Here is an 18524-nt window from a genome sequence, read left to right on the forward strand (position 1 = left end):
AAGCAAAATTCAAAAATTAATTAGTAAGAAATATGCAACTAACTTATTCTTTTAAAAAATTACACAATTTGTGGATGCTCTTCCAGAAAAACATTTTCAGTTGAACATTACGTTAGACAAAAAATCCGACCAGATACGATTCAAAATCAAAGAATCGGTTGGAAATACTGTACAATGGAATTCCAGGATACTTGCGCCATGAACACAGTTATAACTTGTTTTGGCACTGGAGGCACTTCTATTCCACCACTTTCATATTCAAAAGAAAGAGAATGAGTGCGGTGCTTATGAAATTGGGGAATAACAATATGGTGGTTTGTGTTTTGGACTCTGGCTGGATAATTAAACAAATATTCATTTAATCGGCCAATAATCTTATTTGTTTACTACTGGACAAAAATGGGAAATACGTAAGTTTGAAAACTTACGATTTTGGTCGCAAGTATTTTGTTCATTTCTTAATATTGCCTTCTCACACATCGCATAGAACATAGCTTTTGGATTTAACGTTTTATGACCACTAAAAGCTACATACAATAGAGAATTTGAATCTATAAAGGCCCGGGAACCAAAATTATATCGTATGATACCGTACAGCTTTATGCAAAAGATTTTAACCAAACAACAAGCATACATAAAGCTATCTGGAAAGAAATCTGGATGATCCAAACCTTCAACATAGTAGGAAGATTATTGTACTTTAAATGAAACGAAATCAACATTTAACTATGCCTCAAACTAGAGCTATTTTAAATGAAAACGAGAATTGAAAAACCTGAGAAAAAATCAGAAGACGTCTCCTCTTATCGTCCTATAAGCCTGTTACCTGTGATATCTAGACTATTCCAGACCATCAATTTGGTTTCCGTAATAAACACGGAAGAATACAAGAAATACATATATTCAATTGCTGAAATCGTACCTCATAGATAGACATATTATTGTCAAACTGGGTGACAAATACACGGACCTACACCCAATATATTCGGCGGTTTTATCATCACGCGAGGATCCAATATCAGCCTCAAAAAACCTCCAAGTTCATCTTAAGAAAGTCGAATTGTGGTTGAAAACGTGGCGTATCAAATCAAATGAGACAAAATCTACCCATGTGATATTCACCCTTTGTAGAAGAATATGTTCCTCAGTAAAATTGAATAATCATGAACTTCCGAAAGCAGGCAATGTTGAATATCTGGGAATGCATTTCGATCGACGTTTGACATGGAAAAAACATATGGTAATAAAACGCAAACAGCTTGGGGTTAAACTAAATCAAATGTACTGGCTGATAGGGTGTAAATCTATATTTTCATTAGATACCAAGATACCAAGATACTACTAGCAAATCTAACATAGATATCCTCCAGAGATTCCAGAATAAAGTGTTGCGAGTCATCGTCACATTACGTGTCCAACAAACTGATTTAGCCCGATAGCCCCTTATATACCGTAACGAGTGTGATTCGGAGTGTTGGTGCGAAGTACTTTGAAAGACTATTATGGACTGTGTGTATTATGACATCCCAATGCACTCGCTAAACAGTTAAATGTGCGCGATGACAGTGAAGTGCGTAAACTCAAACGCAAACTACCATACGAACTGATTGATAGACACATAGAGTGAAATTTAATAATCTCTAGAAGAAGCTAGAATAGTTTTTAAAATAAGTTAGGATAGACTTTAAAATAAGTTAGAATGTTATCTAGAATAATACAAAAGTGGTATTGAAATGTTAGAACGGCGCTGGAATGAATCTGTGGCTCTTGATAGAGATTACGTTAATAAAAAAGCCAGTTTGAAAACGTTTTCTTTGTTACGACCGGGTCTTTTCAGCCCATGTGTTATATCTTATAATTACACTATCGTAAAAATACATAACACTACATTTAAATATCTACTTTTTTAAATATTTTGAAATATCTGTCATATCAGAAAGTTATAGACCATTCTTACCATTACTATAATCTTCAAACAAGCTTTGTTTTCGGATTATTTATCATAAATATGTTATACCCCAGTTTCATAGCAATCTACAAAATTAATGTTGAAAAATTACAACATTTCACTAATCAATCATATCTTATACACTTATTTTTGCATTGTCTACTGCTAATTTTCTCTATTAAATAATAAATAATTATATTACCTCAACAAACTTTTATGCAAAAAAAAAATGACTTCCTAACCATAGTTCGTAAACAACAGCGCGTAGCTGTGAAATGCATCAAGCTATATTATTAGCTATATATTTCTATATTTAGCTAATATTGTTGATGATATCAAGTTAACTATTAGAATAAAAGCGCATGAACAGTTCTGGCTAATCCAAAGGCACACCAGTGGCCTTTTACCAATATCGTCTCTTTGTATTGCCGTTCATCCAGTCTTTCCTTTAATTTAAAACAGTTTTTAAAGTAAATTAATAGCTTTTGTTTTCTAAATCATTTCATATTTTATAACTTTTTTAAACCTTATAAACCGACTTCAAAAAAGGAGGAGGTTTTATGTTCGACTGTATATATATTTTAAATGAATGTTCACCGATTTCTCCGTCAATTATGGACCGACTTTTCATCCCATGAGTTACTTAAACGATATTACACGAAAGATAATAACTAATCCAATAAAGATAAAAAGCGTAATTCGGTCGAGTTGGTTTGTTATTAATGGATCGATATAAATGCGGGTATCAAAAAATCTGTTACAAATATGACTATGGAAACCGTTCAAACGTTCCTTCCCCCATCTCCTGATACAGCGATAAAGGCCTACCGTTTCGGCACAAAAAAAAGGAACGCTGAACCAAAGACATTCGATTTAACGATGGTAAGCTGGCCCTTTTGCGGCATAAAACTTAACGATAAGAATTAAGCTTTGACGTTTTCGAACGACGGGGACCTAGGGGTTTTGGGATTTTTAAAGTTGTCGATGCGGATCCACCGAAACAATGGTTTAAATCTGGAGCATGGACGACGGGTTCGGACAGGGATTTGTGGAAGTGAGAGGTAGAGAGGGAGAGAGATATATATCAAGGACGATCGCCATAACTAGATCGTAATTATGCCTTTTGTTTAGACCGAGGCGAATGGTCCAATGCGATGCGTTCTGTGTTTGTTTCGTAATAAATATTAATGAATAAAGATAGCGGTTAGCGTTTAAATATGTCCATTGTTTTAGGGGCATGTAACATATATTTTTATTTATTTATTACATTTTTACTAGTCGTTGAGGCAATAACCTTGCAATAACTTAAATCTGAGTATACATCTAGGAAGACCCATCGGCTCTATCTAAATTTTCGGTGTAATAATGTTTATGTATTAACAATGCTGATAATTCTTTTGAGTTCTTGAGTGACTGTCTGTATCTGAAGGTCTTGGTGTAAGTAATCAGTCCTGTCAGCCCTGGGTGTATGTACAATACTTTTCAGAACTTTATTCTGGAAAACTTGTATTATATTTATATTACTTTTCTTAGAACATTTCCACAACTGAATTCCGTATGTCCATATGGGTTTCAATACTTGCTTGTATAATAGCATTCTCCTTTGTACTGGTAACTGTTATTTTCTTCCAATTAACCAATACATTTTCCTATATTTTAAATCCTCTCTTTCTTTTCTTTTTTACATTTTCTACTAAGCGAAGTTTTGTATCAAGATTCGTTCCGAGATACTTAACGTTGTTGCTACATGGACTGATTGTTTTATGTGTTGTTATTGGTGCGGTATGATTACACATGAACTACACACGCACAGATTTATTTTCTTTAATTTTTATTTTCCAAGTTTGGGTCCAATTATTTATATTGTCACTTTTCACCGACATCAAGAATGGCAGTGTTATCAGGAAATGTAGCCATCGTGATCCTTGTGGTACTGCTTTAGCTTTTTTTTTATTGTAGAGTAGCTTTCATTTGTTTAACTCTAAATATTTTGGCTATAATGTAATATTTTAATAGTTCAGTGTGTTGTTTCTGCAACATAGTCTGTAGCTTATGAAATAGGGAGTCGTGCCATACCTTATCGAAGGCGTGTGATACTTCGATGAGTTCATACCTTCACAAGCTTTTTCAATTACAGTCTGTTATTATGTGAATTTGGTCAATTGTTGAATGTTCATTAATAAAAAAAAATGATGTGTAGGCATTAAGGTTTTTCTTTTTATAATCGGTTTTATTCTTTTCAACAGGAGTTTTTCAAATACCTTAGATTTTACTGGTAGCAGTGGTATAGGTCTGTCAACATTTTTTTCAGATAATCTACATATTCCGTGTAGAAATTTTCTTCTTGCCAGTGCACTTGTAGAAAATATGTACTTCATCTATTTAATGTTCATTATTTAAGTTCTATTTAATGCAGTTCGTTTAAATAACCCTTAACGTGCTCCATTTATTGTTAATAATTTCAAATATTATTAGATGTTTGCATGTATTCTGATCATTTTTCACTCTAACAAGGTATTTATTGAGAAAAATTGGTAAATATATATTTTTAGCGGCCCATGTTTCCACTTTTGGATTCAATTACGAAACAACGCTACCCTTGGGATGTTGAGAACACATTCCTCGGTACCAACTCGTAGAGTGCACGTCCCTCTCACAGTAATAATAGTCATCCTCATATTTACTGTGTTTATTGTATTATTTAATGTCTTACTTAATATATGTCATTGTCGTCATTTATATGGTTATTATTAAATGAATTATTTGAACATATGTATTAAAACCACTCGAGTATTTTTTTAAATTCTATATTTCTAACAATATATATTTTCATTATTATTATTTATTATAGCAGTTGATATATGTTTTTATACTCATTTGCTAGTGTTTTAAAATTACTGTACTTATTCTACCATATACGGCTTTATCTATGTCACTGTTTTTAATGTGCACTATGTTTTACTACTAACTTCACTGAACTAGATCAAATGGTTTTACTCTATTTAATCTTCTGACTAATCTATCATTATCTGGGAGCTGGAGAAGCTCAACCAGAACCTTTATGTTTATAGTTAGAATTTTAGAATGAAACAGTTACTGGAAATGTTTACCGACCTTAAATGAACAAATAAATGATGTAACAGGTCAATTGAAAAGTCCCCGGTCTGCCAGGGTAAAACACATTTTTATGGCAAAATTATTTTTTTTTATTCAACATAATTCCCTTCAAGGGTGATACACTGATTATAGCAACCCTCCAACTTTTCGACACCATTTTTGTAGTACCATTTGTCCTTTGCTTCAAAATGGGCCTCAGTGTTGTTGATCACCTGTTCACTAAACGAAAATTTCTTCCCAGCGAGCATTCATTTGAGATCTGAGAATAGGAAATAGTCGCTGGTTGCCAGATCTGGAGAATACGGTGGATGAGGAAGCAATTCGAAGTCCAATTCATGGATTTTTGTCATCGTTTTCACTGACTTGTTACACGGTACATTGTCTTGATGAAGCAGCACTTTCTTTTTTCTTCAAATGCGACCGTTCTTCAGCGATTTCGTCCTTCAAACGGCCCAATAACGCTATGTAATAGTCGCTGTTGATGGTCCTTCCTTTTTCAAGGTAGTCAATGAAAGCCGACTGTTGCGTTTTCCCACGCTTTAGAGCGGGTTTATCATGTGCAGTTCACTTGAATGACTATCGATCGGACTTCAGAGTGAAATGATGGAGCCATGTTTCATCCATCGTCACATATCGACGCGAAAACTCGGGTTTATTACGCTTGAATTATCAACTCGTCGTTGTTTTTGGTCAAAAGTGAGTACGCGCAGCACCCACTTTGCACAGAGCTTTCTCGTACGCAAATGTTCGTGAATGATATGATATACACATTCCGTTGATATCTTTAAAGTGTCTTCTATTTCACTCAATTCCAATTTACGGTCATTCAAAATCATTTTGTGGATTCTTTTAATGTTTTCGCCGGTAACAACCTCTTTTGGGCGTCCACTGCAAGTTTTTGCTTCAACTGTATTTTTTCATTCAAAAAGCAATATTTTATCAACACGCGAAAATTGTTTTTTGTCAAAACACAAAAATTGCTTCACTCAAGATGTTATAATTCACAAACTAATGATCCGACAGCTGTCAAATTTATACACGCGTCTTTGGAGGATTAGGGCTGACATATGGTAAAAACATATGGATTTAATTCTAGTAGCGTTATCTATGTGTCAGGCTGGGAACTTTTCAATTGAGCTGTTATTGTTGCAAAATAGTTAGCGTAAGTGAGCAACAGTTGCTAAGTCATTCTCTTATATAACAATTCTTGACAACACGTTGCATTACTTATTAAGGTTACAATTTTGCAGCTCGAATGATAAGTTATGTCGTATTCAGCGTACTCAACAGAGAAAGTGCTTTCTACTTACTAGTTTTTCAGATCGATACAGCATGACCTGAGTGGCATACAGTTGTGGGATGCTGAAGAAATGCTAAAAAGCAACTACGATTGGACCGTTTTAAAAGCAACATTGTTCTTTCGACATGGACGTGGCACATAATCGTGTGGGAAAAGTGGTATTATTTTATGGAAAATATTTTGACTAGTACATATTGTACCTACGTTGTTTCAATGAATTATTTTTAAACTGCAAAAATTATTAGAATACGTGCTGACATACAATATATACACCTTACTTCATCTCATAGTTCAGCTACATATAATAAACGTAGCAATTTATCAAAGTTTTAGTTACAAAAGCCATACGCCATACGTCAACGGTGCTGAGTAGATATTTTAAGGCAGCTCGAGTGACTAAACTTGAGAAGAAACGAATAGGGTGGATTGCCTACATAATTAGTTCTGAAAGCCCATCTTATCGTCAGAGTTATAGTAGAGATTTAATCGCCTTTTTAACGTTCGATTCTATCCCCTCCTGTACTAAGCCTATTACTTTATCAGGTTTAAATAGGGCTTTTGACCAGCTGGATAACGACAGAAATAATTTCATGCTTTGCGAGTTTCTCTTACAAAAATTTGGTAAAATATATATAAAATTATAAAAATTGCTTAATTTGATAGAATTTTGTAAAAGTTGTTATTATCACAAGTTATTTATTTTTGCACGTGCACAATTTAGTTCTGACTACTACTTGTTCAGATCGATGGCTGGTTGGTTGGTCGGTAGGTTGCTTTGCTGGCACACGATTTCGAAATGCTGAAGAAGTGCGAAAATGTATTGATGATTGGATCGCTGTAAACCAACATCGTTCTTTTGAAGGGATTTTGATGGGAAGTAATTGTAGAAAATATTTTGATTAATTTATGTTATATCAATATGTTTCAATAAATATCTTTTTAAAGTGAAAAAAAAACGCTGATTGAAAGAAATAAAAATGATTAAAAATGATCCGAATGCATGCTGACTTTCAATAATTTCTGTTATAAAACTGTTAGCTTAACGTAATTAAGAAATTCGTCTATCCTACTATTCAAATTCAAGTCATACCATGTTATCATTAATCGACTTGTAAATTCACATATCCGTTTGCTAAGGGGAGGCCCCCCATGCTCCCCCTGAGGTTGTCCTCATATGCCACATACTCTTGAAATGTAACTCATTGACCATATTAAGAACCGAACTTAGCTGCCTTGCTATCAGACTTGTTCATTTTCGAAACCCTATCTAAAGTTTCATTTATTTTTCAACATAGTTAATGTAATAGGGTAAAAATAATAAAATTGTGAATGATATTTTGACTGTTTTTATGACAATATTAGGTAATATTTTGATTACTCTCTCGATTTTTGTTCAAAAATATTTCCGTTGAATAATAAATAAAGCATTTACTTTATTTAAAAAAGCTCTAGTAGTTATTGTGCGATCGTTTTTCATTATGTCATGAATTAGTTTTTATTCTATGTTCATTCTGTAACATTTTTTGTTTTGAAGTTTTGTTTAAGTTCTCTTTAAGTATTTATAGTATATTATTTAAGCATATCAATTAACATATTAAAATACGATAAAACATTTGTGGTCCATTCCATCGAAAAATTCAATCCACAGAACTACAGAACATTCAAATATAAAAAGTAATTCTACTGCGTTTAAAATGAAATTATGAATTGCATGTAAATAGTATTTAGTAGTGTTGGGAACAATCGACTGAAATCAACTATCGACTGTTCAGTAATTGACTACTGTTTACTATCGAGTATTTCAGTCGCTATTTTTGGTTCGACTGCTTTTACTAGTAACTGTTTTTAGTCGCTATTTTCGGTTCGACTGATTTTATTACTATTTACTATCGACTGTTTCAGTCGTTTACTTTTAGTTACTATTTTCGGTTCTACTAGTTCATTCGACTGATTTTTAACGTTCTGGCCTTCCGTAGCTGCGACCTTGAAAGTAATGCGCCGCATTTATGCTTATATAGATTTATATGTAATATATGTGGTTTTATGTTTTTTTTGTAGTTTGCTTGTGAATAACTATATATTGTAAATTAATATAGCAGCATTTTGGAACGCTAGTTTTCGAGGGCAAGAAAATTAAATTGTAAATGATAAATAGTAAGATGCTTTTGACTGGCATAAACATTGTCCAAACATCTTGTTTGTCGAAACTTGTTTCCTAAAATCTTGAAAACTAAAATTAGGTTTCAAGGGTTTCAAAAACTGTATAGATCCAAAAGATTTGAAGAGTTTTTTTCAGTAGCAGTTGTTAAATTTCTTTTAAAAATATTAACGATAAAGAGGTGAATAAAGTATTTTAAATATTTCTAATAGATACATTTTCTGATAGGAAAACTATACTTTAATATTTTGTTGGCTGTTAAGAAGAGCACCACAGTTTTTATTTGTTAACGAATGGACTATCTTAACAGAATGTGTTCAACTTTTAAAGCCCATTGAAATAATGACCACCGAGTTATCTGGTGAAAGATATCTCAACATGTCTTTAATTATATAGTTAATAAGAGCACTGCAACATTCCATCAAATTCAGGATTTTAACAAGTAAATGGGGAAAAAATGACAAAATTGTTTATTAGATGTCCTTAATAAAAGACTGGCAATTTTAGAAATGAATACGACATGCGGGAAATACACATTTTTAGATCCTAGATATAAAAAAAGCAGGATTTGGTATTGAAAATAATGCTGAGGCGATACAAAAAGGTATCACAAAAGAGGTATCTTCCATTCTAACTTCAAAAAATACAAATATAGTTCCACAACTCGAAATTCAAGACAAAACTACTGACCAAGGATGTATTGACATCTGGACATATTTTGATAAAAAATGGCTAGAATGAAAGAAGTGATTACTCCAAGTACTGCAGCAACTTTACAGATTTAGCAGTACTTGGAAATTTCATTTATTGGGCGTTTAGAAAAGCCATTGGATTTTTGACAAGCCCATAATATGAAACTACTTGAATTATATCAGTTACACGTAAAATATTCCTCTATACCCGCAACATCTGTCCCCTGGGAACGAGTTTTTTCAAAATCTGCGCAAATAATTAACGATCGAAGAAACCGCCTCAAGGGAGAAAAGTTGAACATGATAATATTCACAGTAATTTAAAAATATTTCTGTTCAAAAAGAAATAAGACTTTTATTTAAAATGGGTCTGGTTCACCATGGATAAGATTTCTCAATGATTAGGTATATGTTTACATTTTATTTAGTAGTTATGGATATTGAAAATCATTATTTCTTAGGTTTTATTTAAGTTATGTTGTACTATTTATATTTATTATGCTATGTTATTTAAAAATAGCAGTTAATATATTAAAACACGATAAAACATTTGTGTTGTTATTATTCCATTCCTTTTTACACATCCACAGAGCATTCAGTATAAAAGTAATCCTACTTCATTTAAAATTATATTATTTATTACATGATAATAGAAATTAGTAATTTTTTATCTTTTCTTTTTTAAAGTTATCACGTGAATGAATATATATACATCTCTGTCTAGCTTATACTACCATTGGAAAATATAAAGACTTTAAAATTAACTGCTCCAAGCATTTATCTCCGTCCTTTCCTATCTCACATTTTATACAGACAAGAATTCGTACATCTTCGTCTGACATCACGAATTAAAAAAAAACAGTCGAACCGTGCTTTTGACTGAAAATAGTAATTACTTTGACTTAGTTTTTTGACTATCTACTGTTTCGACTGTTTTCAGTCGATAGTTCCCAATGCTAATGATGACATTTTTTGCCGAAAAGTTCTTTAGAATGATTGTATATTATAGTCTTTTATAATGAAATACCTAAATAAGAAGACACCAACACTACGCTACTACTCATAACTTACAACTGTTCAGTAATGGTAAGGATATCTGGAAAAAGCTGTTGAAAGAAGGCAGAACTTACTTCCACTTTGAATCTTCAACTATTTTTCCAAAGTTCTGAATATCATGGCAACATTAAATATGTTTAATATACCAACCATTCCTATACTCGCTAAGACAATCTTTTGTATTACTTTTAAATACATTTTGTTTTTAAATCATTAACAAAAACTGTCAAAAGTCACTGCTACTTTTGACGTAACTGAAACTTCTTGAAGAATTCTAAATATAAAAACATAACATTATACGAAATATATTTATTTTCATATTTATAAATAGAAATTTAAATAAAATAAAGAATAACAGTTTTTTTTAATATTATGAATAAAGCAGCTTTTACTGGGAAATCTTATAGAGTTCGAGAGCATTGAACTGTTTTCCGATTGACTAAAGCAAGTGGCGTTTTTTTTAACTTTTTTTTTGACAAGCGGCTTTAATATGACCATTAAAATGTCGGTCTTTTCCAACAAATAAAGGTTCGCTTTTTAAAATGGACCCCACACGCGTAACTGTTATATCAGCGACAAACGCAAATCGTATAAAGGTGTTTTTTGTGTTTAAACCCATTAGAAATTATCCCCGGTGGCATTTTTCGGAAAAATCTCGCTTTTAGCATTCGTGATGTGGAGTTCCCGTCAGGAATACGGAGATGGCACAACAAAGACATTAAATATTAAAAAAGTCGCCCGTAAAATGATGCGCGGAGCCGCCCGTTTCTAATTATTATGATTTTATCTCGGTTTCTTTTTTTGGACCTGGAGCTTTATTGATCGGTTCTTATTTTTTAGAGTTGCTGTCGTGTCGAATCGGAATATTGCAATTCCAGAAGAGTCTGTAGTATTCATAATGCACCGGAATTTGATGAATGAATACTACGAAAACAACAGATATATACAAGAGACTGTAAATTAAAGAAATGTGAATCTTTTGGATTCAGTCTAGTAGCTCCATATTAGATGCTAGGCACATTAATGTGATTCTAATTATGTAACCAATGTCTACATTAGAATTTTTAAAAATAATTAACAGGCCAATTGAAATGTCCTCGGCCTGATACATAGATGGCGCTACTAGAATTAAATCCATATATTTTTTAGTCAGCCCTAAGCCTCAAAAGATGCGTGTATAAATTTGACAGCTGTCGGAGCATTAGTTTGTGACTTCTAGCATTTTGAGTGAAGCAACTTTTGTTATTGTGAAAAAAATGGATAAAAAAGTATTTTCGCGTGTTGATAAAATATTGCTTTTTGAAGGGAGAAATACAGTTGAAGCAAAAACTTGGCTTGATGCCGAGTTTTCGGACACTGCCCCAGGAAAATCAACCATTAAGGATTGGTATGCTAAGTTTAGACATGGTGAAATAAGCACCGAAGACGTTGAACGCAGTGGACGCCCAAAAGAGATTGTTACCGACGAAAACATTTAAAAAATCCGCAAAATTATTTTGAATCACCGTAAATTGAAATTGAATGCAATAGCAGACACTCCAGAGATATCAAATGAACGTGTACATCATATCATTCACGAATATTTGGGTATTAAATAGTTATGTGCAAAGTGGGCTCCTGTTGACCAATAACAACGACGAGTTGCTAATTCGGAGCAGTGTTTGAAGGTCATCAAGCGTAATAAACCAAAGTTTTTGCTTCGATATGTGACAACGGATGAAACATGACTCCATTATTTCACTCTAAGGTTATTGTATTTTGGGATGCGCATGGAATAATTTTCATTGATTACCTTGAAAAAGGAAGGACCATCAACAGCGACTATTACATAGCGTTATTGGAACGTATTCTTCGGATCTGGCACTCTGGCACTTAGCGAAACTAAGGCCTATTTTGAAGCAAAGGACAAATTGTACTTCAAAAATAGTAAGTTGGAGGGTCGCTATAATTACTGTATCTCCCTTGAAGGGAATTACGTTGAATAAAAAAAACTAATTTCGCCAAAAAAATGTGTTTTACTATGGTAGGCGGGGGACTTTTTAATTGACCTGTTAGAAGTACGTATATTGAGAGGTTCGAAAAGTGAACATTTCAACACGTGTTCAACTTCATGTTGATAAGAATTAGGTAATATAGTACCAAAAAGATTAAGTGGTAATAAATACTATTTTAGTTTATTTGTGTGGGAAGCATATAATGCACATAACCAAATATAATGAAAATTCTTATTCGGATAATGTCAGTGAATGATCTCAGCTCACAACATACTGAGCAAAGCCAATGTAATAAGAAAGATAAGTAGATGTTGCTTGTTCTGGTTGACGAAAAAAAAAAAAGAATTGCAAAGGGTAAAAATGGAATATATTGCATGTTTACACATAATGTGGATAGTGTTCAACCAAATACCTACTATAATAAAATATATCAAAAAGAAAAGGTAAACATGTATTTACTATATTCAGTACGCTCAAATATTGTATTTTAAGTATATTTTGGACCAATAATTTTTTAATTTATATTTTTTACTTCATAATATTTAAGACAATAATAATGTACAATTAAAAAAAAGTTATTAGTTATCAGATTAGATATTATTTATTAATGTTTTTACAAATGTTAACCAGTATTTAAAAATATTTTATTAAATTTTATTGTTTAACTTCCCCTTGTAGTATACAACTTTATAGATTTGAGATCACATTCTTAATCTGTTTATTCTGTGGTTCTGAGGAAGGTTATGGTTGTAAAAGTCAATCTTCCAATTAGAAATGTCAGTTGGACCTGGCAGCAATGATAAAGACACAGAGGCCAAAAATCGCAGAATGTAACAAGAAAATAAGGGGAATACTAAAATGCATAATTTATAATAATGACTTATAGATAATCTGTCAAAAATGTCAGTTATGAAATATGCTTTATATAAATTATCACATTATCAAATATATAAAGGCATTTGTTCGAATTGTGTGTTATTTGTCATTGGTAAAGGCAAATAATGAAAGGTGTTAAACCAAGTTAATATTTTCCATTGCATCATGCGATTTTGTAACAAAGTGTTCGTGAATATTAGCGAAATAACACAATCGTTGTGGATGTACTGTATAATAATAGCGAAATCATCATATCGAATATGTTACATCATTTCCAGTTATTTAATCTCTTTCAATTGATTGTGCACGCTAAATCTGCTACCAAATCGAATAGAATTTATCCAATACAATCAGTTTTCCGTTATTGTTTCCGTTTAACGTCCATTTCGGTCATAAATATTGGCTGGTAAACAATCCACTCTAGTTTGGAGAGTATTTTAACGATCAGAAACGTATTTGGGGACTATTTAATTCAAAGTGGTTTATTTTAATACCTTTTAATTGTCTTTTTTTACCATCGCCAGTTCTTCGACATTATTGGCTCTTAATTATAAAAAATAAAAAAATGGTAAAGGGGGACCGAGATGTTAAGAAACCACTGACAACTTAAAATATTATATACACTTTAAAATAAATTGGAAGTATTGTGGTGAATATACCATATAAGTTATGAAATATGGAAGGGTTTGAAAAACAAACATTTTAACTTACTTTAAAATATAATTTTATTTTATAGAAAGAAGTGGCTATTTGTTGGGCGGCTATATAACAGGATTTAAATCTATTCCGAATAAACCAAAATCCTTTCTTAACCCTAAATAATGCAAGGGAAAAAATAATAAGATTTTTTGCCAGAAAGAAATCAGTGGAAATATGGTGCTTCTACATTATTATTATTTTGTTTTAATTTAGAGTTGCCAGTATAATCACTATTTGATATACAGATATTGTTATTTCTTAGACTAGATATGTTCAGTGCATTCTTAATTTACAGATTAATCTTTTAGTATTTGTCTATTATACATCAATACTCAAGCAAGAAGAGTACGGAATATATATTCAAAAGAATTGTTAAAATTAGTTAACAAAATAAGGTCCTGGCATACCTAGTGGTTCAAACTCATCAGTTGGTAGCGGTTAAAATAACGTTGTAAATAGATAAATAGATTTAGGTAGGTATTAAGCTAAATTGTGTGTATATAGTAGAAAATAAAACACGTATAGAAAATAGGTTAAATAAGGTTATTGTTTATTTTTATTTAGCTATTACAACGATTATTATGTCCATATTTTATTTTCAAACGTTTTTTTTTCGTGCTAAAAATCTTTTGTTGTTTTTACATTTTAGTCGGTTCAATTTCAATTCAATAGTCGGTTCAATTTTTTTGCTAAACTATTTTATATAGTTAGTATTTCAAATACTTATGGATTCAAAATACATTTGAACATAAATACATTTAGCAATCTTATTAATGCGTGTGCTCTACAGAAATGATTTATTTACTAAATCACAGAAAAGAACTTGTGGGACATTAACTTCGATAAACATAAACATTCACTATGGAAATCACTAAGAAATAAAAAATAATCAAACTTACTACATGTATTTAATACTCTACTATATACACACAATTTAACATAACACCTACCTAAACCTATTTATCTTTTTACAATTTTATATTAACTACTACCAACTGATCAATTTTAAGTTGATACGAGCAACAAAGTGGATTTCTTTTGTTCAAATTATATAATTATTTGTGTATTGTTTGGACTCGATACGGCGTATGAGCTGAACGCTCTAACCATTACACCATAGAAGCAGTTACGTGCAAAATTTCTACGATTTCTCATATGATACGATTAGTGCTTAAAAAGCATATTTAATGGCTTTGGCACTGAATGACTTCCGATTTTCTGTCACATCAGTTCAAGAATAACATTTTACACAAATATCTGATTATTTTAGATACAAAAAATATGTGAAAACTTGTACGTGCCTTTGAAATTTGAGAGTTTTCATCGATTTCCCCGGATTCCGATATCAGATTCTGGCTTGGTTCCAATAAGACCACCTCGGAAGTGTACTCTTTCGAATAAAAAAATAATTTTGACAATCGGTCCATAGTTGATGGAGAAATCGGTTAATATACATTTCAATATATGTGTTTCATATATTTTGTATTTTAATTTCAAGTAATTCAAATACTGCCCAACCCTGAATATTGAATACTTTAACAGTCAGTAACAATACCAATATTCCAACCTTAACTGTGTCAGGTCCAACAAGCTCTTTGCGTTTTAGTCGTATTTATTTACCACATATAAACGTCTGGCGCTAAAAGGGCCTTAATTTGGAAAAATGACGGCGAAAAAAAAACCAAAGAAAAAAATCTAAGGTAACCCTCCTTAAAAGCCCTGTCATTAGGGATTTTTAGGTAAAAAGGTGAAAAAAGGCACTCCGAGGCGCATATTTTAAACAAGACAAAAGATCGTCGCAACGGTTTCGCAGCGGAGCTTTATTAGACGAACATGATGTTGTCTTTGTATTCGTTACGGTTCGGCTACAGCGTAACAAACGACGTGTCTGGATAGAATATTTAACGGTTCAATGCAATCGGCGAAGGAATATCTCGAAGTACTCCAATTTCCTGAAGGAACTTTTCGGTTGTTTCGGATAATTTCAAGACAGCTTCATAACTAAACTCGATGCCATATACGTGGTTTGTCTAGCGTAATACATATTTATCAGTATATTTCAAAATATTCATAAATACATACGTTATATCTCGCGACTGGTACATAGTACATAGTCTAGACATAGTGGTTTGGTTTACGGTATCGGAACTTTTTTTCCGTAGAATAAAGTAGCTTTGAACTTTATTTTTTATTTATTAGATACGTCTTACCTTACATATGCTTAGTACAATCTTAATTTATAAATTAATGTATTATTGCTGTTCTGTTGTACTTGAATAAGGGATTAATACATCAATATTAGCGTTGGGAGTTATCGATTGAAAACAGTCGAAACAGTCGGTAGTCGCAAAACAGTCGATAGTCAAAAAAGTAGCGACTGAAAATAGTAAAAACTATATATATAAATGCACAGTTTGACTGTTTTTTCCATTCGTGATGTCAGACGAAGATGTACGAATTATTTTCTGTATAAATTGTGATATAGGAAAGGACGGAAATAATTCCTTGGGGCAGTTAATTTTTATATGTAGTTATATTTTTCAACGGTAGTATAAGCGAGACGGAGATGTATAAATTCGTTCACGAACTAACTTTAAAGAAGAAAAGGAAGAAAATAATTACTGAATACTATTATAATAATAATACATAACATGTAATTTATAAATTAATTTTAAACGAAGTAGAATTACTTTTATATTTGAATGTTCTGTGGATCTGTAAAAAGGAATGGAATAATACCCTACAAATGTTTTATAGTATTTTAATGGGTTAATTGCTATTTTTAAATAATATACTATAATAAATATAGACAGAGGAATTTAAACAAAGCCTAAAAACTAAAAATGTACAATAACCGTAAATACTATATAAAAATTAAACATAAACCTAATCATAGAAAAAAAAACTAATCCATGACATAAATAAAAATGTTCCGAATGAAATGATATAAATGCTTTATTATTGGACGGAAATATTTTTTTAACAAAAATGGAGAAAGTAATCCAAATATTACGTGTTATTTCTATAAAAACGGTTAAAAATATTTTACTGTTTATTATTCACAATTTTAATCTTTTACCCTATTACATTAACAATGTTGAAAAATAGTGTAACAAAATGCTATAATATTAATATACATTATATTGTTATTTACAAGCAAACTAACAAAAAAAGCAATAAGCTATGTAAGCACAAGTTGGGTAAATTTTTAAAAGGTGACGGCTAGAACGACAGAGTCAGAACGTTAAAAATGAGTCGATGAAACAATTAGAACCAAAAATAGTAACTAAAAGTGCGAGTGAAACAGTCAGTAGTAAAAACTAGTAAAACTGTTTAATTTAAGCTTACGAAAATTATAATATTTTCTATTTTGTATAGTTTAGGGGAAAATAATTATGACTTGAGACAATATAAAATATAGCATTGTATCGAATGTCTGGTGAAACTACGTCAAGATAAGAAAGCCGCCAAGCCAACAGAAAACACGTAACGTGGCTAGCAAAAAGGATGTCTCATCGGCTCATTGTCGAGTGTTTTCGATAATGAGAGTTCAGGTACTAGGATTGGATGAAGCATACTAAAAGTTAGACAAGGTAAAGGACCCTTTATGGTGGGTAAAACCATAAACGTCAAGAAGGGGTACTATTTTCGAGTATTTCTTAAAAGTCCGTAACGCACGTGTTCAATCGGCGTGATAAGTTCCTCGCTGGAAGAGTCTTTCCTGTCCCGAAATTCTGAACGAGTCGGGATGCAAAAAACAGTTTCTTGAACCAACTTTCTCAGCGACCACCAGGAACCCCCCGAGGGAGGAGCTTTGACAATAAAATGTGCATCGAGAATGAGAATCGGAATTACAGAAAGTCAACAGAATAACAAGTTGCAAGATAATTAAGGAATTAAAAAACTAAGAACAGAACATCAGAATTAGTAAATGAATTACAGAAATAGTTAAGCACCATGTATAAAGAAATAGTCAAGAGAGTCAAGATTTAATTAGAATTAAGATGAATGAAAAAGTATCAAAAATGAATGTCATGAATCGAAAACAGTATAATTCTTAAATGTCATATGTATAATTATCACATTTTCCGTCTTGTGCTTTTTCTACGGCTTTGGGTAGAAGAAGCTAATGATAAAGTACCTGCTGTTAGTAAAACTTAGTAACTTAGTAAAATTAAAAGTTATAAGTTGAAGTCGAGCTTGTGAATTCTTGCTTATGAAGCTATTAAAAACTGGCAGCAGGTCATCGTATAATTAATTTGCAGAAATTAGCGTTATTCTAAATAAATTCAGATTATGAAACCCAGTAAGGACATATATTTTACTACCCACGTCCTATTATACGCCTAACAGGTAAAAGACTGACAAATAGTTTAACCAGAATCGCATAAATCTATCTACCGAATGTCGGCAACTGAATTTTCCGAAGATAATCAATCGAAGGAGATTATAGAACTCGAATCGATGTAACGTAATGAATAGCCCGACCTGGTGCTTCCATCGTTTCATTAAATATTACATCGTTTGCAATCAGTTTGTCGGACAAATGGCCGGCAAATAATCCCCAATCGATAACGGTCATCGATCAGCAAAAACGAACAACGGAACAACAATTATTCCGGCACAACACAATACCGCATCGTTTTTCATTCACACTCTTTCGATGCTGGAATATCCATCTCTT

General features: G+C 31.9%; 1 protein-coding gene across 1 annotated transcript in view; it reads right to left on the minus strand.

Moving 5' to 3' along the window:
• The window catches only part of SPR (G protein-coupled sex peptide receptor), a 167124-nt gene that overhangs the window by 805 nt on the left and 147795 nt on the right, over window positions 1-18524 (minus strand). The window lies entirely within an intron of this gene.

The sequence above is a fragment of the Rhynchophorus ferrugineus genome, unplaced genomic scaffold (assembly GCF_030347505.1).
Source record: "Rhynchophorus ferrugineus isolate W39M unplaced genomic scaffold, kcgeb_rfMv2 rfM6, whole genome shotgun sequence".
In the NCBI taxonomy this organism is placed as follows: domain Eukaryota; kingdom Metazoa; phylum Arthropoda; class Insecta; order Coleoptera; family Curculionidae; genus Rhynchophorus; species Rhynchophorus ferrugineus.